Source organism: Mustela erminea, chromosome 14 (genome assembly GCF_009829155.1).
Source record: "Mustela erminea isolate mMusErm1 chromosome 14, mMusErm1.Pri, whole genome shotgun sequence".
Classification (NCBI taxonomy): domain Eukaryota; kingdom Metazoa; phylum Chordata; class Mammalia; order Carnivora; family Mustelidae; genus Mustela; species Mustela erminea.
Window position 1 is genome coordinate 41,851,442 of NC_045627.1, and position 25,928 is coordinate 41,877,369.

The following is a 25,928-nucleotide window of genomic DNA, read 5'->3' on the forward strand; positions in this document are numbered from 1 at the left end:
ATGGGTTCACTAGACACAAAGTAGGGCCTGTACAATTGCTTAGTTGTGGATATACACACAATCACATGTATACTGGAAAATCTAAAGGAAGACCTAAGTAGAGTTAGCAGAACTTTGAAAGCAGAACTTTGAAAGGCACTTTTGCTCTAGGACTAAAATTATTTTTGCCTAATTAATTCCGTAAGTGCTTGACCCAGCTTAAAGTGTACAAAATGGGGGTTTAATCTAGGGGAGCAGAAGAGTGAACCTTGATTCAGGGTGAATGAGGGGACCTCTAACTTCATGTGGCCTCCCCTTGGAGTCATCCAGTGAGAAAAGCTAAGATGCTTAAAGTCTCTATCCCAGCCTGAGGGACCCATGAATGAATAGGAAGGGACTGTTGGTTTTCCTTTATCACCACCCCCAACCCCCGAGAAGACAGCATCTCATCACTCCTACCTAACTTCACTTGAGATGAAAGTCTCAGGAATCCTGAGTTCTAATCACAGAGCCTCATGTCCTATGTTCTCCAGTATTTTTCCCATAGAATATCCCTGGATGAGGGGAATGAAAAAGACATTAACTAATGGGGACATTTCAAGATGAAATGAGATGATCCATGTTAGGTTCTTAACAGAGTAAGTCCAACAAGTACTTCTACTGTTGTGATTTTTATTATCTTTAGGTATTTTTATATGCTTTTATGGATTTATATAAATGACCTTTTTTAAGATAAAGTGAGATATACACTTCTGAACATTTGAAGACATTTATCACTGTTATTTGATATTCCAACTCTACTGTTTTAATGGTATCTGATTCATTCATAGTGTCTCATAAACTGTTTCAATATCACAAGTTTCAGGTGTTAGAATAAGTCATTATATGCGTCTTTTATGGAGATCTTAAAATAAAACACACCAGGAAAAGAAATACATTTTCACATATTTCCTCTTTTTAGTTAATCCTAGCTAAACTTATTGCATATAAATTGGACGAATTAAAGAAATGAGTTGAGAAATGGCATTTATAACATCAAATTAGATCATCTGGCTATAGTGGGCCTGGTGCATAATCTGTATATGTTCATTCAAAAGCCAGTTGGGATATTTTAAAAGTGACTAGGTCTACAGGAGTACAACCACTTCTTGGGAATAAGTAATTCAGAGACATACATTAAGAGTACGTGTGTGTGTTTGTGTGCATGTGTCCTTGAAAGGTCAGGTAGAAAACTTTGTACACTCCAAAAGTGCTTGTTCTTTCTAGATAATTATCTTGTTTAGTTAGAACATAGCACCATAGAACTTGTTTAGTTAGAACAGACTTTATCTTTGTGACAGCAGCTTGGCTATGTACAGAAAGAGGGAATGATGGAACACTCCTACTTTATAAAAATAGAATTGACAATTACTCTACTGGGAGAAAAAGAGAGTATGCATGTTTTGAAATTGGAGAAGTTATTTCTTTATATGTGTCAATTTTGGACAAGATCTCTGATTCTCTGCTTTGAAGGATGAACATTAGAGCTTCTCCTACCACTCCCCATACCTTTCAATTTTTGTTAGTTACCTTATCTTTACACTGTCAGTGACAATTGTAACAACATTTGTAAGAGTGTTTTCCATCTCTGTTTAGTATTGATTCTATATTTAAGTGAACTTGGGCCTTATTACCCGTTTTTGTGATCATAGCTTTTCATTCCTAAATTGTTAAACTCTAATTGTCTCGATTTTCTTCTCATCACATTTTTTATAAAGGGCATACAATTCCTGGATTCTTTAAGTTCTGTGTTTCTGTTATATTTGAATGACATATGAGTTGGGTATAATATTTTTAGGATGTACGCTGTTTTAAATAATAATTCCATAAATATTTCTTCATTTTCTCCTGGCATTAAATGTAATTCTGGGTCAGTATACTGTTGGTTTGATTTTTCCTCCTTGTATGTGATTCTTCTACTTGGCTGTCTGTAAACTCTTTTTTTCTTTGAATTCATTAGCTTCCTTAAGATTCATCTAACCGTGGATCATTTTATATATTATTTTCATGAAACCTGGTAAGTTCTCTTGATGTACAGTTTCTTTTTCTTCATTTTAGAGACTTTTTTGTAGTCTCTACAAATATATTAAGTATTTATTTAAAATATATTTTAGTATGTTTTCTATTCTATTTTTTAGGGATATAAATAACATCTTTTTAATTTTTTAAAAAGACGTTATTTATTTGATGTTTTTTTTTTAAAAAGAAGTTATTTATTTTAATTTTTAAAAAATTAAAAAGATGTTATTTATTTGAGAGAGAGAAAGAGAATGAGCAGACGAAGAGGCAGAAGGGGAAGCAGAAGCAGGCTCCCCACTGAACAGGGAACCAGATGTGGGACTCTATCCCAGGACCCTGGGATCATAACCTGAGCTGAAGGCAGATGCTTAACTGACTGAGCCACTCAAGCACCCCCAGCATCTTTATTTTTCCATGAGTATTAGCTGAGACCTTTAATTTGTCTCTTTTCATGTGCATCTACTGTGATCATCTCAATCTTTTTTTTCTCTCTCTCAGTAATTTGAATTCTAGTGTCTCTTTTCTATTCTTTCATCTTTCCAAATTGCTTTTTAGTTCTGAATGATATGGTTTTATTTCCTTAAGTTTTCTTTTTCAGTCCATTCAAAAAATTGTTTTTGGGTTTATCCTATCAGGAGTTGGCCAGGATTCTTGAACATGTTAAATTTTCACCCATTTTGTTAAGTTTTTCCACATTCTTTCAAATGTTTTCTGCACAATCTCTTCTTCCTTTATGTTATTGCAGTGATGCATGTGTTAGACCTTTTGGTATTGTCCCATGGGTTCTTAAGATTCTTTTTGTTTTGTTTCCGTTTTGTTTCTGGTTTTCAGCCTGGATAATTTATTTTATTTTTTTTCCCTTTTTGAAAAGATTTTATTTATTATTGGAGAGAGTGAGTGAGCGAGTGAGAGAGAGAGCATACAAATAGGGGCAGAGGGAAGAGAAGCAGACTCCCTGCAGAGTAGGGAGCCCCATGTGGGACTTGATCCTAGCAACCTGAGATCATGACCTGAGCCAAAGGCAGATGCTTAACCCACTCTAGCTACCCTGGTGCCCCAGTGGGTAATTTATTTTCCTTTATCTTCAAGGTTGCTGCATCTTTCCTCCATTATCTCTATTCTGTTGTTGATATCAGCCAATGAGTGTTTTATTTCACAAAGTACATTTCCCAGTTCCAAAATTTCCAATTGTTTTAATATTTTCTGTTTCTCTCTTGAGAACTACTTTTCCACTAATTTCAGTCTTGTTTAACTTTACTTCTTGAAGCATGTTTTTAATAGCAGCTTGGAAGTCTTTATTTGATAATTCCAACAACTAGGCCATCTTGAGTTGGTACCTACTGATTGTCTTTTCCCTTCAGTATTGGTCACATTTTCCTACTTCTTTGTATACTGAATAACTTTTGTATTGTATCTTGGACATTTTGAACATTATATTTATTTGATTTTGGGCTGTGTTATAACCCGAAGAACAATGTTGATTTCTCTTTGTTTTAGCAGAAAATCAGCCTCATTACTTTCAGAGCACAGATTGTGCTTCGCCTTGTGTGGGTTCCAATCCCGTTCACTTGCCAAAACCTTCGCCATCCTTCTTTGATTCATTTTGTGCAAAGAACACTCAGGAGCGAGTATGGAACATGTGTGGTGGTTTACAGTCTTAATTAGCTTCTCAGAGCTTTACTAAAATGTTTTAGATATGTCCTTCATATGCAGAACTCAGAAGTGAGTCAGAAATGTGTGGTTTTGTATACGGAATTAGAAGTTTCCCTTCTATACTCTTTCCACCTTGAAATTCCTTTTATGCCTTCCAATCCTTAAAGAGCCTTTCTCACCTCTTAAGCTCAGGAATTGAAGGTAGAAATAGGAAGCAGAGATTTAGCTTCCCCTATTGCTGCTTGATCCCGTGGCTTGTGGAAATTGCTGCTGGGAACAGTCACAAGAAAAAAAGTGAAACCTGGAAATTCACATGTTGATAGGTAGCTTCTCCACAACACACCGGCCTTTGTTTACTCCTCAGGATCATCAGGTATTTTATGCAGAGTTTTTAGTTGTAATCAGTGGAAGAGGTAGGGTGTATTGGGCAGAATGGTTGTTCAGTTGAATTACATTCAGTTGAGCCCCTCTTTTATTAAAGTCTTGTTCTCATTAAATTGTTTTATAGCATAAAGCTATTATGATATTTTTCCTGGTCCTTGAGATGTTGGGTTCTTTGTCTTTTGCATGATATGCTTCTGTCTTCCCTTTCCTGGTCTTGTTGTTATTATTTTGAGCAGGCCTGTGTGTTTGCCATGCTATTTCTTTTCCTTCTGATAATGTTTGAGTGGTCCTGAAAATATGCAATGGATAGCTTCTTCTTCTTTTTTTTTTTTTTAAGAGTGAGAGAGAGCACATGCACATGAATGAGGGTATGGATGGGGGAGGGGAAGAGAGGAGGAGGCGGAGAGAATCTTAAGCAGGCTCCACGCTCAGCACAGAGCCCAACACAGGGCTCAGTCTCATGACCTTGAGATAATGACCTGAGTTGATTTCAAGAGTTGGATGCTTAACTGACTGAGCCACCCAGTTATCCCTGCAATGGATGGCTTCTTAATTATCTTTCCATCTTATACAAAACCAGTTTCTTTTACCCTCAGAGTTCAGTCTGAGAAGTATTCCATGTTTTATCACTTTAGAAATGACGTGCGAGGAGACTAGGTCTGCCGAGGGACAGTGTGACCCTTGTCAAACTCAGCCTCAGTTCTCTTATGTGACATTGTGTGAAATGTCTTCCATCAAGGTTTTCTTGGGAGTCTGTGTTACTTCTCTAGTTCACCATGTGACTTGTCATCTTCACACCCTTGAAAGTCTGCTCACTTGTTAATCTTCTGTGTTTCACTTGTTTTTCCTAGTATTTATTTAATTAATTATTTAGAAAGAGGAGATAAGAATGCCTATATGCAGTCTGCTTCTCTTTAGACTTGACAGCATTCATGAGAATTCATAGGATTTTGTGGATTTCCCTGTATGATTAGTGGAGACTGAAAGCGTTGTGTGGAAATGAGTCGTGTATGCCTCTACCAAAGCATCTCTGTCTCTTTCATGAAATTCCAATTTTGAAATCTTATTGTGTTAGTTTATATCCCCGACCTTGTTTAGTTTCTCTATTTATGTGTTTTGATGTTTTTACTAGTTTCTTTTTATTTTACTGTGTATAAGGGGAGGAATTTCTATAGCACAATTTTATAAGAAATTCAAGAATTTTTTTAAGTATGAAAATTAATAAGCATAGGTTTATATGTATGCTGTCTATGTAGCCTCACTTTTTTCCCTCCTGACTTTTCAAATTCTAAGGATTCTTGAAGGCCCAGCTCAAATCCTCCATCTTTTATAGTGCTTTCTTCAGTGTTTCACCTAGAAATCATTTCTGCTCATCTAGAATTCAGCACAATTACTGTGCCTCGCTTTTGTACCATGCGTAGTAGTAATTGTGATCTTTACAGTGTATGTGCATTCTTCTCTCATCTAGCCTGAGGGCTCTTTGAATGTAGAGACTTGTGTATTAATTTGTTTCCTTAGGATAGTATCTGAGATGCATACTTAATTAATAAATCATCATTCCCGTGTTTATCTGTTCTTATGTGGGATACTCAATTCAAAATAGGTATCTTTTCTTAAACTGTGGAAATGTGCTCCTGAAAGTGAAGTTTTCCTCTGCAAGTTTGGTTCATTACCAAATCTTCCACAGGAAATTCTTTAAAAACACAATAAGATAATGACTGTGAAAGTGCTTTATAAACAATGAAGTATTCTACATGTAGAAGACCATAATATAGTCATCATTTCACCTGTACCACTAACGGTCAGCAGGTCGGCTTGGGTACAAGCTTTCTTCACTTTTGCTTTGTTCCAGTGTCTTATCCTGACCTTGACACTCTGACAGCAGTGATCCTCAACAAGATAATCTGACAGTCAGCAGTGATTCACCATAGTCTATTACCTGCCTTTGTTAATAGCACTCAGACATCATATAGGTAATTCCCTGATGTTTTTGTCCATTGTTTCCATGATAAAAGATTTCTGTCTTTTACAGAAATCCCAACTCTAATTTCACAGAAGCTCTTCTGCAGAACCTCCCTGGCCTGCCCTCTTTTTCTAAAAATCAGTACCGTGTGTTCCAAGTTTGAACTCACAAGCTAATTGATTTTCCCTAGACTATTCTTTTATTTTTCCTGAAATATTTAAACAGTGATTTGGCGCTATGGTTATATATGCTCTCAAAAACTATTATGACCAACTGGAGAGAAGTAGGTATGATGGAACTGGACAGGTTTGAACAAGTTTGAATTTTTTATTTGGATGTGATTTTTGCATGCCTTTATCCTATTTCCTTGTTTTAGCTGTAAGGTCCTTGAGGAAAGGAATAATGATTAAAACTGTTTGAGAAAAATGGAGAACAGAGGAGGGCATGAGCAATATTAATAGTATTATACATGGGATAAATTCAGTGGTATGGAGTTGCTGATCAAATACGGTAACCATAAATTGCAGGAGCACGACCAATTATACGTGGATGACCTTGGATAAGTTATTTAACCTTTGTGGGTCACATCTGTAATTTGAAGAGAATAAGAATATTTGCCTCCTAGGGCTATTGATAATGAATGTAATGTGTTTACAGCAGGGCCTGGGATAGAATATAGATAAAGAATGTTATCTGCTATCATCATTGTCCACCTCCCCATCATTGTTTTACTGTTAATAATGAAACTTCCATGAAACTTCTGTAAAGTAAATTCAGGACACTTGAAAAGATACAAAGCTTATAGAGCTTCGATAAGAATAAGAGATTTACTGTGCCAAAAGTTGATACAGGCTAAGGATTATAAAGTTAATAAGTACTTCTTATGGACATTGTTTTAAAAGTGTTACATTATCTAATTTAGTGCTCATAACAACACTATGAAATTGATACTACTTTAGATCCATTTATAGACAAAGAAACTGAGGCACTGGCACGTTAACTAACCAGCCCAAGGCCACAACTAGTAAATGGTTGATCCAAGATTTGACTCTGGCCAACTTGAGCATTTAACCCTTATTTGGGGGTGTGTATGTGGTGGAGAGATACTTTCATATATGGGAGATCCAGAGTAGATGATTGGTCATATTAGATGTTTAGGCAATGTCCCCATAGTTAAGATCATTTTCAAAAGGATATTTTGAAACATGTTGTCTTGTCAGAGAATCTAGAGACATAGGGAGCCAAGTCCTGAACCAGGCAAAGGATGCTATAATTTGATCCAAGGCACATGGAATTAACTAGAAAGAAAAAGAAAGAAAGAAAAGAAAAGTGATTATGGGGTACAATGGATTATGGGTCTGGGTTGTGCTGGAAAGATGGGCAGGTATTTAGGATAGCTGGGTACCATTCCTTTTTGGCCACCTTCTAGTTTGGTGACCTTGGGCAAGCCATTCCACCCTTGGTAGTGGAGGGTTTGGTTTCCACAGTGGTTGAATGCACAATCATATGGGATTACCTCTGGGTCAACTTCCATTTCTGAGACTCTCAAAACTTTTTGCAGTGTCCCCTCTGACATTGGAAATTATCCATTCTATGTATTTAACATTTATTTTCTATCTTATTTTGCATTTTGTACATTGGTCATTCATTTATTTGGCCCTGCTTATTAAGGGTGTACTATGAGCTCATTGTGTGACTTGTTTTCCTTGATTAAAATTGATCTGAGACAGAAGTAATCTACCTCCTGGAATTCTCAGAATTAAAATAAATCTCCGTAACATAATAAGCCACAATCATTGTTTTTCGTGTTAGTGATAATGGTGCGGTATTGTGTTGAATGCAAGTATGAGAAAATTTTCATGAAATCGTCTGTAAAAACTTTTTTTTAAAGGAGGATCTACTTTTTCCCCCCTTCTTTTTTAAAGTACTGGGAAAACTGTGACATTGAATGAGATGAACCCTGCCTTCAGGAAGCTTACTGACAAGGACACAAATAACCATCCTAGAATTGAGGCTCCCAGTCTTGGGAAGTATTGATGGTTACTGAGTCCAACACACATAGGATCCCCATTACAACATCCCCACCAAGTGGTTGTCTTGTGTCTTCTTGAACACTTTAGGGACTGGGAACTCACTACAGCTCATTCTATCCAGGGTAGAATGATTTGTTCTGAAGGTTTGTGTAGGAAGAAAAGTACTGTTAGAGAGCAGAGATCTTTTCTAGGTTGAAGAAGAGCCATGATGATCATCTTAGATATAAATTTGGTACATGGAAGTATTTGGCAAGTGTCTTAAATATCCTCTGTAGGAGTGAAGTCACAGAAGTACAGAAGTGAAGAGCATGTGTTAGTAACACCAAATGGTCTAGCTTGATTGTTTAGCAATGATGGGTTGGGAATAAGGAGCAATGAAATTCTTAGATAGACCAGGGCTATAATTGGAGGGACCTTGAATGTCCTTTGCATTAGGGATAGATGATGAGTCTAAAGGAAATCATAATCCTATATCCAATGGGTGGCTGGTTGAGTAAATCACTGTTAGCACTCATATCTCATGTGTTCCCCAAATCCATATCCTTTATACTTACCTGGGAAATGACCTGGACTCATGGATTTTCTTTAGCTCAGAGTTAGGGTTAGAGCAGGAATTATGAAGGGCCCTCTGCTGGCCTCATTTCCATGTAGATCTGTTCTATATGCATAAAACCCTAAGAGAAAGCTTTGTCAGTCTGCCCCACCTAATAGAGCTTTAAATCCTCCCGCCTCTACCTTCACTCTGGGACATGGGCTGAGTGGCTTACAGGGCTTACAAAGAGAGAAAGCATCCTGATTTTTTGGGTGTGGAAGTTGGGGGACAGTGATAAACAGGCCTTTGCTTGTTATTGTCTTCTCCCATGATAAAGAACCCATCACTAGCATAGGAATTTCATGCAATGGTTTTTCTAAGAGCCATCCACCCCACTGCAGCCCTATCTGAAAATGTAAATACACTTCCTCGGGACAGATTTGCATTTTTTGGTGAAAGAAATTCATATATATATATATGGCAAAGATGCCTCTGTAATTATAGAAAGTTTATTTCTGTCCCCAGATGTCAGCAATCAAATTCCACATAAATATATTTTGTGTAAATCTGTCGGCAGCTGGTCCCCATTCAGGTTTCTGGAGATATTAGCCTGTCTTTGAGTTTATGACAAAGTTAAAAATTATTCATTAAACTGACCTGCAGTATATTCAGTAACTGGAAAATTGCCTTGCAGTTCTATTTGGTTTGTAGATGTGATCACAAGTAAATTTTTAACTTAATTAATTGGCCGTTTCTGTTGACAAGAAATTTATGTGGTAATAATTTGCTCGAAATAGATGCCGACTGTAGGAAATGAGATATCCATCATAGGCTTGTGTTCCACCAGCTGCACAGTGGCTATTATGAAAGTATTTCAGCCTGCGCCGACCCCAGTGTTTGTGCAGTCAAGATTATATATACCCACGATCCATAGCCTGCCAGAGAGGCGCTGGTGGAGGTCTATGATAACAAAGACTTTGTGATTTATGGCTTGCTGTGAAAGCAGAGCTTGATGAGATTAAACAATTTCATAGCACAAGTGTTTCTCAAGACCTGATTTGTAGTTGCAAGCTGATGGTAAATCACATTTATATATCTGCAAGCGTGCTCAGCAGAGGACTGCAATTACAGTTTAAGACAGCTACTTTTTATTTAATTTTTATCCTGGTTTTGTCTCTTTTATATCCCCTTCGTCTGCAAACCATTCACCTTCACGAGTCCTTTCCTGGTTAGAAGGCCAAAGATGGGAGTCCATGATGTTCTTCTTGTCTTTGTGCCAGCTTAGGAGAGGGGCTGGGAGGATTTCAGAGCAGCCCAGACTGGTTCAAACTGGCTTTGACTGGGGTGTGCTCTTTGTTCATTTCTTTGTCCAAAGACAAGTCTGTTTCCTGTTTTCCACTGGCGTGCAGCTGATACTTGAACTTCTTGCCGTATAACCGAAGGGAGAGGGACCTTCATCATCCAGGGATATAGGGCAACTCTGAGTACATAATGCTGAAGGGAGTGAGAATTAAACTGGTTTAGGAAGCTTGACTTGAAGGTTGCAGCTTACGGCTGGCTCCCCTTCATTCTGAAATGTGGAATTGTGTTTCCCCTGCAGATTTATGAGAAATAAACTATTATCAGTTTATTTAACCATTTCATTGATTATATACCGTGGACACATCTCTGTGCTAAGTACTAGGATAGCCCCTCCCTTCAAATCTCTGCCCTCAAGCAGTTTGTAATCTACATGTGGTGCTTACCAATAAAATAACAAACTAGAAGTGGCAAGACATAATGTGGTATTCTTAAATGGGTGCTAGATACACTATTGAAGGTCAGAGGGAGAGGGGTGTGGGCAGTACTTCTAGCTGGGAAACGGAGAAGGTGTATAAAACAAAGGCTCCCAGGACAAACTGGATTTTAAGTAGGGAAAGAGCATTCTGAGAATTTCCCTTATCTGTGCTGATGGAGTCCTCCAAAATACCCAGCCACAGGTTCAAGTCCAGGCTGGGTGGCCGGTGATTTAATAAGTAATAACTACACAATAATAACTTTCATGGAGTGCTTAGTGCATGCCACAGTAAGTGCTTTATATGTATCATCTTACCCTCATAACAAACGTGCAAAATGAGTACTATTGGGCTCTCCATTTTGGGAATAAGGAAAGTGCGGTTTAGAGAGGTTAACTTGACTGTATTCATCCTCAGGTATTGAGTTGAACTGTTCTGAAAGCATAGTGTATTTTACTCCAAAGCCCATGTTCTTAACCACTGGTTTTCACTGCCCTCTGGTAGAGTACATGAATATTATTATCTTTTGAATTTATTTATTAGAAAGAGTATGCAAGCACGATCAGGAAGAGGAACAGAGAAAGAGGAAGAAGCAGGGAGCTGGATGCAGGGCTCACTCCCAGGACCCTGGGATCATGACCTGAACTGAAGGTAGTCGCTTAACCAACAGAGCCACCCAGGTATCATAGGATTATGAATATTATTAAGCAGAGAATATCACTTCTCTGCTTACCGGTCATATTCCCAAGAGCTCAGATCATTCCTATTTCCCTACAATTTGGGGTATTACAGTTGGTCTTTGTGGTTGGCTGAAAAGTAGTCACCCAAGTGTGACCATGTCCCAATCCCCAGAACCTGTGAATGTTACCTTACATGGCAAAGGAGACTTGGCAGATGTGATTAAGTTATGGGTCTTGTGAAAGAGAGATTACCCTGGATTTCATGTGGTCTGAGGTAGTCCTTATGGGAGGGAATTGAGAGGTGGATGTCAGGGTCAGTGGAGGAAGTGGTATGAAAGGAAGCAGGGATTGGAGGGAAGCACTTGGAAGGTGCGGGGAGGGGGACACAGGACAAGGAAGAAAGCTCGTAGGCAAGACACCCATGAGAAGCTAAAACAGGCAAAGACCCGGATTGTCTCCTTAGAGCCTCTAGAAGGAGACTGCCTTGCTGACTGCTTTCCTGTGTAGTAGAACTCATGTCAGCCTTCTGCCCACCAGAACTATGAGCTTATAGACTCATGTTGTAGAAGCCAATGAGTTTGGGCTCATTTGTCACAGCAGCAAAAGGAGATGAATACAGTCTTAAACAGATTCCAACCAGCTCTGTACAGAATTTGACCCTGACTTTAATGAGATATTGGGTTTTCTTTGTTTGTGGGGGGAGGGTCCTTTTTCATTTCTATATTATTCCCATTCTTTTTGTACCATAAGGGCAGTGATCATTGTTTTATTTACCTGTGAATCACCAGTGCTTAGCACAGTACTTCGCCTGTGGGTAAGTGAGACAACTTCATGCTCTTCTCAGCATATAGGTGTTCAGTCTGTTCAGAATCCAGTTTCCTCCATAGCCCAACCTGAAAGCACAACTTGTTCTCTATGCAGGAATTATTGTCTTCTTGTCTACAAATTCCAACTGTATCTGTGCATTAAGGGGAACAATGGGGACAGTCTTGGCTTAATCTCTAATAAGTCACAGTGAATGCTTAATTGTGCCAAATATATTTTAAAAATAGGGGAACCTCTATAGTGATAGCACAAAGATAGGAAAGTTTAATGAAGAGCATATGGTTTCTGGGACCCTCTCGTGCTTCCATCCCTGTGTCAGCTTTTGTCTTTTATTTGATAGTTGGGTAGTATTTTCTGTCTGTTTATTATTCCAGGTTTTATGCCTCTGAGAGTCTTTTAGCTGGAGACTTATAGTCATGGTCCTGTCCACTGAGTACAGATGTTAAACTCACCCATGAAGCTCTTTATGAGAGGGTGAGTCAGGCCAGTATCTTTGGCTGGGATTCCAGGGACATGGCTTGAAAATCTTGGGAAAGCTGAGAGCTTCGTCTCTCCCTCTAGGGTACTAGTGTATTAGCCTCCCAATAAAAGTTAATTGAATTTAATTTTATGTTTTAAGTGTGATACATTTTAAAGTTCTCCCCAGTGCTGGAGTCCCTCTTGAAAAGGCAGTAAATTCATATTATTAAACTACCAAATGTAATTCAGCTCAAATAAGCATATTCGGCAATCTTTATTCTGGTTATGTGGGACTGACCTTGCGTTGAGACTAAATCATTTCATCCTAGACAAAGTCTGTTGGAGTTAATTGGGGAAGCAATGTAGATGTGAGGTAGGTCACCCCAGGCTTTTTATTCTCTTTCTGGCCTATATTCAAAGAGTTGCCACAGCATACGTTTCCTGATGCCAGTTCTTCCATCATTCTATAAACATCGGTATTTGACACAGTGTGGAAGATGAAAAGACAACGAAGACTTCCCCACCAGCGATTCTTTATTAGATGCATATCGTATAATTTAAGATGCCTAATTTGCCAGCCTGAGCAGCAAAGGCCCATGTGGGGTAGGAGAAGTCACAATGGGCTGGAATTTGGATGAATGGATTCTAAACCCTGCCTGACCATTAACCAGCCTAGTGACCTTGGGCTTGGACATTTCTTGTCTTTGGGCCTCAGTTTTTCCACCTTTCTTCTCCCCCACATTTCTTAAATGAGGGTGTTGGCAGTCGTTTTCGATCTAAGAGGTAACAGTATGTTGAATTTCTTGGCAGCTCTGTTGAGAGACCAGAGTGAGGGTGGGGTAAGCTGCAGTGAAGGGTGAGACCAGCTCCAAAGAGCGTTAGGCCCTCTGCCACCTACTCCTACTCCAGAGTGAGTAGCTACTTCAGCAGAGGGAACTCCCAGCACACAGGTGTGTTTAAGACCTACTTCATTCATATGATTTTAGTCCTGTCCCCCAGATCTCTGTCCAAACTCATCTTTGTTCAAAGCTTAGACCAAAGTCCATCTTTATAGGAACTCCTGCTCAGCTGCTAGATTCTCTGGATTCCATAAAGACCCTGTTCTGAATTCTTTTTTCTTTTTAAATTTAATTTATTTACTTGACAGCAAGATAGAGCACCAGTAGGCAGAGTGGCAGGCAGAGGCAGAGGGAGAGGGAGAAGCAGGCTTCCTGCTGAGCATGGAGCCCAATGCGGGGCTCAATCTGAGGACACCGGGATCATGACCTGAGCTAAGGGCAGATACTTAACCAACTGAGCCACCCAGGTGCCCTCCTGTTCTGAATTCTTTGAGAACCTACTTAGATGCTACCCTCATGTAACCTGGCGTATTGTGCCATGCGTTATGGATTTAGTTATCTTAATCTAAGATGCTCAACAGAAGTGCTCTAAGGACAGAGATCCTGTAGATTCTTTGGGATCTTCTGAAGTAATGAACATTTAATAACAACAGCAAAAATATTTATTAAAATAAGATCGTGCCAGCCTGCCCCTGTTAGGAAAGGTAATACATTCTTAGTCAGCAGAAATAAAATGTGTTTTGTTTGATCTGCTTTTTAGCATTGTGTTCATAAACATTCTCTGGTGACACCATTGTTAACTCATTTCCAAGGGAGGAAAACGTCATTGCTAAAACTAAAATTCTGCTCTCTGAGCTCTATAATAAGATCAGCAAGTAAATCTCCTCTGGAGGAACCCCAGACACAACCAGGCCTGCCAGATCTATATGGACTTTAATTCCATTTGAATTTCCTTGCTGTGGCAGAATTAATGGTTTAGGATTAGTTTTGTATTAGAAAAAGGAGAAACACCCAGAAAATCAGCCCTGAATCAAGACAGGTTCAAAGAGCTCAGCCTCCTGATGTAATTTCCAGTCCATTCATTTGGGTAGAACTCTTTATAAACTTCTAAAATTTTTTGACCAGATTTGCCCACCCCCAAACCCACGTTACTACAATATAGGAAGATACTCTGGCTCTTACTAGGCAATCTCTGTTTTGGATAAAGGTGTATTCCCTTGTGTATTAGATAGAAAGACATTCTGGGAAAAAAAAAAAAAAAAAAACACTTGAGATGTATAAAGCCGGAGTCAATCAGGAAATATGGTGATGGGCCATCCTCCATGAAAAACAAATGAAGGCATGTTCTCTGTCCATTAGGCTCTCATATAAGCATAGATTTTCTCCAACAAGGAGGCCGTTATCAGCACAAACATAAAAGATATTTAATAAGATGGACATTCAGCAAGGTTGTGTTCAGTTATTGAGAATGAATTATTTACTAATGGTTTGTCCATGCTAAAGGAGAGGGGTATAATGGTGGAAAGACTTGTATAAACTTCAAGACCATTGTGGGATCCTTCCCCACAATGGGGAGAATTTGGCCTCTATAGTGGGGAAGTGGGTGTTTCTGTAGCCTTCCTCAATAAAGGGGTAATTAGGAGAAAATAAACAAAATCTGGACACAGGCTTTCTTAAGTCATTTTCTATTCCCAAGCCTTTAAGATATACAGACAGAAAAACAGTCCGTCTCTTTGTGATGGTCTAAGCCATTCATGCCAAACCATCAGAGTGGCAGAATCCGCCTTGGAGAATGTGAGGTCACCTTCTTTTATGACTATTTACACAGTATTTTTTTTCTCTTTTTTTAACATCTCCTCTTGAATGTTTATAATAAGGAAAACATGTAAAGGGCTCTATGGAAATGGAATTGCCTTACTCTGCGTGGTGTTACAAGGAGGTAGATTTCAACTCCTCCCCTAATAGAGTACAGTGTCTTGTCTCCTTATTACAGAAGGTATTTTAGTAGATTCAGTCCAGTTTTCACAAAGTGTTGGATCTGATGTCTTCTAATTCCCTTAATCTACAAAACATCTGGTGGTTATTTTTCAAAGTGCTGCCTGGACCAACAAGCTGGAATAGATGAATAATTGTCCCAATGAATGGACCTTTAATTATGTTTATTAACATGATCCTTTTGGAGCATCTGATGGGTCCACATTATTGATCTCATGTCTTAGGTTTTGAATACTCTTTGAGAACAATCATTCCAAAGAACAGGATAATCTAGGAAGGAATTGGGGAAATTTCATAGATTGATTCTGAGAGAAGAATTTTGAAGGGGAATATTTATATTGGGTTTTCTTATGCCTTGCCATTTTCATTTTCCTTGTCCTAATAACATTTAAAAAAATTCTTAGGACAATATTAAATTGTAGCCATTGTTAACTGTATGCTTAGATCCATATCCACACATATCTACCTCTGCCAACTTGGCAGAAGGCGTTACCAATGGACATAGCAGAATCACATACATAATTATAGGGTGTCCTGAATACTCCCAAACTTGCTGACGACCTATTACAATCTCATTAATGAGCCTAATCCTTCATGTGAGTCAGCTGGTATAGATTTAAGTTAGGTACATTAGCCCTAGCACATATTTCCTAAAATACTTAACTTAAATCCTAAGAGGAATTTGCTTCCTTGGTAAGAGTTCGCTGCAAAACATGGGTTTGCAAGTAAGACTGAAATATTTATATTATTGATTTTTATGACTATTTTATAAGTAATTATGAAATTTAGGTTTCTTTGTCTTCTGCATGAAATGGTCATCTGGGACTCTGTCCTCTCTTCTGATGACGGTGGTTAGGTGGACTTCTCTTCTTTAGAGCAAGCTGCCACACTCCCTGAAAAGGGAAGCCATACCTTCAAGGAGGAGACATGCTTTGCACATTTAGTATGTAGTGCAAATATGAGAGATGAGTTGGCGTTGAGGGGTAGTTGTGGGTATGTGTGACATGGAAAAAGAGTCATGAACTATTATCCTAGTTTTAGACATAAATCAATATTGAACTCTAATTATAACCTTTCATTTAGCTCAAAGAAGAGCAGGAACCATGACATTTTAGGTGATAGTTTCAAAATTCTAGATTTTGGGGTTACTTTCTTTTATCTTCTAGCCTGATCCTCTAAAAACGAAACAGGATTTATTTATTTTTTTTCTCAAGGAGCCGCAAATGAGTGTTATTGCAAAATGAACCTAAAGTCTTTCTCTGCCTCAGGAGGGATGTGGCATTCACAATTTCCACTTGGTTATCTGCTTTTTCTACCTTCCTCCCTCCCTGTCTTTTACTTTTGGATCTCAAAGTAAATAACACATGCACTTTATCTTTAACTTCAGATAATCGGAGTCACAGTCATCTGGGGTATTGTGATGAACAATGTACATTTTATACACATGGTGTCATAATAATTTAAAATGTCATCTTAATCTATTTATGATCTTCTAATGACTGAAATGTTTTACAATTGTGGGGGATATTTTATAACTGAAGTTTTAATGGCTGAATCACTAACACCTGGCTGTCTGGAATGCTTTTTCTTTCTCCCAGTTAGGCATTTAAATGCATTTCTGGAAGGCCCAAGGGGTGGGATGTGACATATAAGCTCTTAAAAGGAGGAAAATTAGTTCTTGATACCTTAATGATCAGTCAGGTGAACGTTTGCATACTTAGCATTAATGCTCTTAAGTGGAATAGCTTGATTAAGACCCTTGGTAGGTATTTTTTTTGTATTTCAACATCCTTTTATATGAGATTACAGAGGGGAGTGCTGCTATTGTGCCCATCCCTTAAAAACAAGTCTTAAGATTTTCCATAAGGAAGAGTTTCATTTTATTTCTCCATTTATTTCTATTTATTTTACCACCCTTCTACTTCTCTAGCTTTGATTGGTTTCTAAGATGAGCAAGTTACCTTTTTATTAGGAGTTTATTATGTACTCTTTGTTTTACTGAGCTAAGGTGTATATTCAGATATATGCCTGCATGTGTACAGGTTCTTGCCTGTGGATGAGCATACAATTGGGTAAAGAAGACCAGAGGTATACACATGAAAATATCCATGAACCATACATGCCAATTTGTAATTAAGCCCGTAGCAGGCCTCCAGTAGATGTTTATTAATGATGATAGTGGCACTAAATTATCTGGCGCAGGCCAGGAGAGGTCAACATGAGGTTGCCCAGAAACCTGCATTAAACAGTCACAGAGATAAGACTGCATTTTAGTTTCTCCTGTTTGTATGACACGTGTGCAGCCTTCAAGTGCAGTGTCCCACTTAATTTTCATAGCAATCACTGAAGGAATTAAAGGGGATATTTATAACCACGCTTTGCTAAGGTGAAAAGGAGGGCTCAGAGCCGTAAGGCGACTCGCCCAACCAAGTCTGCTGGCTAGAGAGGCAGCAGGGCAGAGCCTGGAACCCAGATCTTTAGGATCCTATCAGCTTTTTTCCCAATAATGCTTCCAGTCCCAGGGGTCCTGGCAGAGTGGCTTCAGGTCAAATTGTTGCCTTATAATGGGTCATTTGCTTGAAATGTTGCTGGATGTGCAGTGTCTTTATTCATGTTGTAGCTGGGAATGTAATGGCAAATCTGTGTATATTTGTTTGCAATGAAGATTGAGTAGACTGATGAATTAATGATAGGCTCTACTTCCATTTTTATCAACAAATAGTGTTCCTGGTGACAAGTGCCCATGATGTCACTTTATGACTCTTAATGCATGCACTTCTGTTGTTCCTGCATTGTAGGTAGATTCAGCTGATGTTTCTTTCACATTCCTGCTTTGACTGACATCAGAAAGCCCTGCTTGACCGTCGGCTTGTGAATTCATCATTGCACAGTTAATATAGACAGGTTCCATGCTCTCTGTCCCAACGGCATCAAGCCGGCCCAGACATTACTAAACATGGTTAGGCCACCTCATCAAACAAAAGTCCACTCTAAAATGTTGGAAGTCAAAGAATTGGGACAGCTGTGCTTGGAGATTTGGGACAATAGTCTGTGTTTCTATCCCTGTGTTTGTTTGTTTATTTGTTTGAGAGAGAGTGTTGAGGGGGAAAGAGAAGGAAAGGGAGAGAGAAAAATCTCAGACTCCCTGCTGAGCATGGAGCTCATCATGGGGCTTGACCTCACCACCCTGAGATCTCGACCTGAGCCAAAAAGTCAGATGCTTACCCGACTGAGCCACCCAGATGCCCCTATCACTGTGTATCTTGAGGCAAGTATTTTCATATGTCTCTAGCTCCAAGTACTTTAAATGAGAGCACAACACTTGCTTGCTATTGCTTGTGGGATTTGTAAGGTGACCGAAAAGGTAATTTTGTTGACACACTTAGAAAAATGTGAAGAATTATACAAATGGGATCTCATGTTTTGTACTGCTATCATTTTAGACTTTTACTCTTCAGTATTTCCTTAGAGGTGTCATATAGGTGATTACAGATATATAGCTATGGCATACGGTGGCATCATAATTTAGCTTTTATAAGACTCCTTGAGTTTCACCACACATGTAGTTTGGTTCAAGTTCAAGGCTGGGGGTGATAACTATTAGGGTAAGAAGTCTTTGTAATTAATCAAATTAATGAGCCATTGGCCACACATGACAGGGTCATCTATGATTTCTGCAAACATTGTAAAGTTCCCATGTTACCATATCTCTCTACATGATTCCAGCTGGGATGTGAAAAATGTTGAAGTGACCATCTATCCCTCACAATGATCTCTGAGATATAACTTGGGACCCTTAAATCTATATACTGTCTGCTTTGTTGTTACGTCATAGTGTTTGGCTTCATGTCACTCATTCATAATTAGGCAGCTGACCTTCATGTTCTATATTCTTTGTCATGGCAGCCATTGTTCAGGAGGAGTGCTCTGCTTGGGAGTTGTTCTGGATCTTGTTCTGGATTGAGTTCTTAATAACGTCTACAGTAATTACCACCTTAGTGGTAGGGGAGTGATAAGCATGGGTATTTGGGGGTTACTTGTGCAGAAGCTTGGTCATAGATCCCTATAGCAATCTTTCAGGGAAAAACTCATTTGAAACTTAGTATTAGGTTCTTGGGCCAGTGACCCAGGTGAACTCTGTTTCTTTGTGTATAGGTTGCATCTTTCTAAGAGAGATAGGCTATTTTGGATAGTCCTCAGTTGGTCTTTTTAAATTTCTTGGTTAAGTTGAGAGAGTTTACACTGGAAAGTCTTGAGTTTGCTCATTGTTCCTGACCTCGTATCCAAAACCCTCAGATGGGGAGAATAGTAGCATTGTTGATCTAAGTATTTACCTTTAAACTAGTGAGGTCACTTCTTGGTATCTATCTTTACTCTTCCCAAAGAATTTGTAAAATGTCTTATCTCCTTTCCTAAGCCTTAGGCTTCATCCATGTATCTTAGCTTCAGACTTGAGTTTGTCCTTGTCCCTGACCTGTTAAAACATTTTTATCAATAATTTGTAAGGAGCTCAAAAGGGGCCTTGCTTATTAACTTTAAAAATACATGGTCAGGGAGGTCAAGAGACATACCAGAGGTTTTAGATCATAGTTCTAAGTGGTCTCAACATGCTAAACCACTGCCTGACAACTACCAGACAAAATTGAATAGAATTGTAAGTTTTAAGTTCTAGCTTTATATTTAAGAAATCAATTAAAGAGGCATGTGCTTGAAAGGTTTAGGCTGGCAGTGATCCACAACAAAATATTGGGATATTCTTCTTGTGATGTGATGTGCATCCCCATTTGAGATAGCTTAGAGAAGTTTTGCCACGTTGAGTGTAATATCTTCTTGAGATCTGCACAGTGCACACATCATCTAGAAGACTAAATTTAGTGTAGGGCTTCATGTTTTAAGAAAAACAGAAAAACTAATAGAGAGGGACCAGGCTGTTGAGTATTATGTAAATACTTGGCCTAGGCTAGAAAAGATGAGGGTGACACACTGAATCTTCTTTCTAATAGTTGAAACATCATCATATGGGTGAGGACATGTAGGGTAGCTCTGAGGACAAACTTAAGGTCTGTGGGATAATAGTACAGGGAGGGAAGTTTTGTCCCAGTGGAGAAAAGGAATTTTATTACAGGATCTTTTGAAACAGGACGATATATTGTCTTGCAAGACATGAAGGCCAACTGCCCTGGAAGAGCTGGAGGACCATACAAGCAAGGTGGTGCCAAAGAGACCTCTACAACCTTGTGGGAAACTGGACAGGTCAGCCTCATAGGGGCAAAGATGCTTTCTGACTCATATTTATCATGGTGTGAGGGTGACAAGTTTTGCCCACATATTTTCAGTCCTCTCCTTGTTTGTATTCAGGTTGTCACACAGACTTCCTTTTTTTGAGAAATCCAGTGGTCACTCACTTGGATACCAAGCAAAATTTGAGTTTCTAAGAGTTGAGCTTTTGCCCACTCCTCCGATCCTCCAACCTCTGTGGGCATGGCCTCTACTGTCCTTTCACAGCGGTGGGATAGGTTTGCACTGCTCGGCTCCAGTTGTCCTCCCAGGGGCCCCTCATAGCTCTTATAATCAAGCTGGCGAAAGGACTAGGGATCCCCTTATTGTTTCTCACCTTGTTCCCTTTGCTCCCGCTGTCTACACCCCACCTTCCCATTCTTCTCAGGCCCTACCTTCAGATGCTCTCTTGACCCTTCATCTTTCCCTTGTACTTGACTTTCAAAGCATAGTGCCATCCTATCTCCTTCCCAGCCTCCTCTCTGAAGCTTTATCCGTCACTTTTCTTTAGGCCCATGTACATTTTCCCAATCATACTATGGAGTGCTTAGCTGTTCTAAGTTCTTCATGGCTCTTAATTTTATCTCCCTATCTCCATAGAATTTAACTTGGGATTAGGGCCTTTGCCTTGCTTGGTACTCAGTGAATACTTGTTAGTGACTTCCTGGTTGGATTATACCTATGACCACAGGACAGAACCAACTGGCTAAAAAGGATTATACCTTGACTCTCGCCTCATTAGCACAAGGCCGAAACCAATTTATTTAAGTACCAAAAGTATAAGGCTCTACACAAAGTATATTAATATGTTGAACAAGCTAGTTTACTTATTATTACGACATCCTTCTAAACCCTACCGCCCCCTTGTCATCACTACATTGAGACTTAGCTGGCACATCGGAAGAAATCCCTGGAAGGCTGTGCAGCAAAGCCAGTAGTCAGCTCTTGTTCTGCTCTTACAGATTCATTTGGAAGGTTGAGAGATGCCTCTCTGAGTCTCTGGTTTCCTTTGGTGCAAAGTGTTTTGTCAAATTGGTCTCTAGTTTGGAGATATTCAACGGGTTAACTTTGACTCCTTCACTAAACCCAACTCTTTAATGTTTTTAGTGGCATCATGTGTTAATAACCATACAGCTGTTGTTTCTCAGCCTCTCCCCTTAATTGAGTTAGGCACCATTTAGTAGGCTGAGTTCAAGTTGTAAACAAATTATTTTTGCATATGGATCAATGGAAATTTAATAAAGTTTATTAAAACTGTATATTGGACCAAGGAGTGCTGTTTTCTCTCATGGATATAAACCAACCCCATTAGGCTGACCCGTATTAACTGAATCGCAGGGCAGAAAATATTTCTGGTCATTTAAAGATTACTTTGGATCAGCAGATGGTAGCTAGCCTCAGAGTGCAAGTTTTCTTATTAATTTATTTGCATAAGCACACATGAATGACTTCTAGACATCATTTACCCACTATGCTTATTTCCGATGCCTAGTATGGTTGCTGGCACATAGTAGGGATGCCAGCAGAGTTGTCAGAGGAGGGGTGGCATGCTCAGGTGCAAAGGAATGGCTCAATGTGCTGAGAGCCCAGCAGCTGGCGAGGGGCAAACCACTGATGAGCCCAAAGCTCTCCGCTCTGAGCCCAGAGCTCTTATCACTCCAGTGAACTGCCCTCCATTGATTCATTGCCTGTGAAATGTCTCCAGTGTTCCACAGATACCTTCTGCCTGTTCTCATGGCAATCTCAGTTTATGTTGCAATAAATGTTATCTTAATCTCAACTGATTGACGAGTTCTTAAAATAACAGCATTACCGAGCTTCCCACTCAGATTGTAAATCACAAATATTCCGCTCTTTGGAAAGCATTTGGGGTGGTTAGCCAGTATTTCAGACATAGCTCTGGCAGCCCAGTTGCAGTTGGAAGTATCTGAAGGGCCTTTTGGAGGAAGGAGTTAAATGTTGGTTCTTAGATAACTCAGTGCAGGATGCAATTTGTGGCAGGCATTCTAGGCTCCAGGACCTGAATAGTCATCTGTAGTTTTGCAGTTAAAGCAGAAGAGAACAAAGACAAAAGCCTGCTCTTTTGGCCCTGAATGACAGCAGTTGGGAGGAGAACCCTTTTGGATGGTAGAACAAGCGTGGAGATGATCATTCCAGCTTTCTTGTGTCAGATTTGCTGGCGAGAAGGAGGCAGTTCTGTCTGGCTCTGGCTAGAACGTTTCTTTCTGTCTGGGGGCCTGTTGTTTCTGTCATTCCTCCTGGAAAGTGGAATCCTAACTATGGGCAGCTGGTTAGGACTGGAGCCTTGGTGACTCCTGAAAGTTATAACAAATGGAAGTCATTATCACCATTGCCCCCCTTTACCTTTGTGCTACTTGAGGCAGAAAATGATTTTTCCCCCGGTTTGTTTTGGAGTCTTTCATCCAGAGAGAAAGGGATTAGCCTATGGCTACAATAGTGCTTTCAGGGCCTTTTGGCGTGCTGCAAATGTTTACTTATCCAGGTACAAATAGGTAAAAGCACATAGTTAAAGATCCCAGCTGCAAGGTCATTTACCTTTTTAAAATTCAGCCGCATGTGCCGACTGAAGTTGAGGGCTTGCTGGTATGAGCCATTAACTGCCTGTTGTACGTAACCTCTCCTTGTCTTACACACAGCTGCGTGCGAGTCGCTGGTGCCTGCAGCCGGCCCACCATGCATGCCTTGCGAGCAACAAAAGCAGTTTAACTTGTGATCGCTGATCATATGATCCACTTACAGGGTGCAGGCTCAGTCAAGTAGAACTGGTAAATCATTAAAAATGCGCCTCGGCGCTGTGCCTGCGGAGTACAACAACATCATGCGAACATCTCTTCCCCCACCCCCAACCAGTTAGCGGCTTTGGGAAGGAGCTGGTACCAGCTGCGCCTTGGAGAAATCTCATATCGCTTTAGCCTAACATGGTGGGAGATTGTCAGTGACTCCAAGCAGCGCAGGAGAGGAAGACAGAAATAATCCGAAATGGCAGCCATCCTCTCCCCTTGTCCTTTACTTATTAACTCAACCTGGGCTGAGTGTTTTCTGTGTGTCAGGCCCAGTACTGGGGCCTAAATTGCAAAAATGAGAAAAGAAATGGATTCTGACTCAGAGACTCTCACAGTCCGCCAAGAACTCAGTTCACTGCCAAGCGTTTTAACACAGGCACCAACCAAGTGCTGTGCAACCCTTAGAGGCCTGGGGAAGCCAAAGAGGATGCTTTGGACCTCAAAGGATGAATCAGATGTCATCAAGGACACATCTGGGGTCACACTGTGTCCTCAAGGACACAACTTAAGCTGAAACCAAAAGCCTTACTTTCTAGAATTCTTTCCTCTGTGCCATATACGTTTTTATACTCAGTTTTTATACTCAGTTTCTCATAGACTTTGACAAATTGTTCTGTGACTCTGTAATGGAGGGCCCAATGAGTCCTCTCTTCTTATTTCCAACTCATCACTATCTAGTTGCTTCTGGCATCAGGTTATCCAACTATACCGTAAACCCTCTGGCAAGGGACCCTATATCCATAGTATACTTGATTTTTCCATAGCTCCAAAAATGTTGGGGGTACGCAATTGATGGGCAGCCCTCCTTTTGTTTTCTAATTAAGCAGTAAAAAGTCAAAGCCAAAGAGCCAGGGAGTTAAGTAATAGGACTTAGAATGTTCCAGATAAATGTTTCTCCTATATGTATACCAGAAAGTTGGCTGTTGAAGGAGAGGGGAGGGAAGAGCCTTTTATGGGCCTGTGCATATGTGTCACATACATTATGCAGGTTCATATATTCTGAGGTATTTTTGTCTCTCAGGAGTCCTGCAGTTTGTAAGGGTGATACAACCTTAAAAAAAATCACTTGGACCTCAAGGAGCCCTAGAGAAGAGATGTAATAATGTATTCATTCCTGTACATGCCATTTTAGTTCTTCCAGTTACTCCATTCCATCTTCCAAGCAATCAAGTAATCATAGCCCTTAAATGCCTTCTGTTTGTCTCTCAAAAAGTTTTATCCAGAAGCCCCTTCCTTGTACTACAGCTCAACTTTGGGAAGAAGACTTATGTGGGATCTGTACTCCTTTCTTTTTCTTACTTGGTGCGCTTGTACCATGGTCAGTTACAACACCTTTGAACCATCCCTTCATTGGGTGGGAACCATCCCTACAGACAGTCACTTGCTGAGAATAGCTTCCTGATTCTTCTCATTGGGACTGTTGTCTAGAGGCCAAGATGAGACAGAGAGTTGAAGAAATTCCTCTAATGTTTCTGCAACCTACTATTCCTTATTCTAAAACACTAGTAAGGGCTACCCTTTGGCTGGCTGTGGAGATGAACAAGCTTGTTCTTCAGAAAGACATCCAGCTCCTTAGCACAAAGAAATAGAGACCTGGGACTCAGGCTTTGTAGAATTAGGGGTCAGATAAAATGGGTCAATTTACTCAGCTTCCTGCTTTACATCTATATAAAGGAAATTATACTCCCCATCTCTACCCACCCCCGACTCAAACTTCATAAAACTCCATTCAAAAACCAGGAGGGGTAATTGTAGCCTATTAGGTATAAAACATCTATTAAAATCTCTTCCTTATACAGAAGCAGGTATTTAGTGGCAGAACTGAGAATGAATGAAACAAACAAGAGGTGTTTTCATGAGAAATTGATATATTACTATGCGCGTATGACCATTTTTGATTAGAATTTGGAGACTTATATATCTTTATCATTAAAAATCGGTCATAAGATCTGTGATCGCCGCGTGTGAGGTACCACCTATAGAGGCAGAGGCTTGTTTTATTTTGAAATCTAGAAAAGTCATGCAGCTACTTGGGTAGGGCTGATGGCCCAGAATTTTAACTCAGGCTGTTGTTACAAAGGAATGGAGAAAGAGCTCTTCATTGGGAAGGCATTTTAAAGTTGGGATATTATTATCATTGATCTTGGCAGGAAAGCAGGCAGGAAAGTTGTGTTCTACCCTGGGCGAGTCATCAATTCTTGGGAAAGGCACTTCGCTTCTTTCAGTCTTTGTTTTCTCATCTGTCGAACAGTGACGTTAATACCTTCCCGACATACTTCACGTGGCTGTGAAAAATCAGATGCTGTCCTGGGTTCTCTGCCTTTCTCCTACAACGGATGAACTCTCTTCCATCCTTCAGCCCTTAGGTGATTTTGTTTGGACTTGCTCTTGGAGCATTTGTTTTATTTGCTCCTGCTACTGCCTTGTTGACTTACCTTTTTCCCTCCCACTAGAAGGCATGTGAGCTGCCGCAAGTCACAGCAGGACTTACTCTTCTCCGTCTGGGGCAAGGTAAGGTGCTTGAGTCAGGCCAATTCCGCAATACGAAATCAAAATGGAATTCCTTGGTGGGAACCGGGTACTCAGTTTCCTCAATGAGACTGTTGTAGATATATGTATCTAATCCACAGGATTTGGGGGGGAACTGGACGAAATGGCCTATGTGAGTGTGC

The 25,928-nt window shown here is 39.8% G+C and overlaps 1 protein-coding gene across 3 annotated transcripts in view; it reads left to right on the forward strand.

Annotated features, from left to right (window-relative positions):
* LRMDA (leucine rich melanocyte differentiation associated) overlaps positions 1 to 25,928 on the forward strand; it is a 1,046,803-nt gene that overhangs the window by 783,963 nt on the left and 236,912 nt on the right. The gene's annotated exons all lie outside the window — the stretch shown is intronic.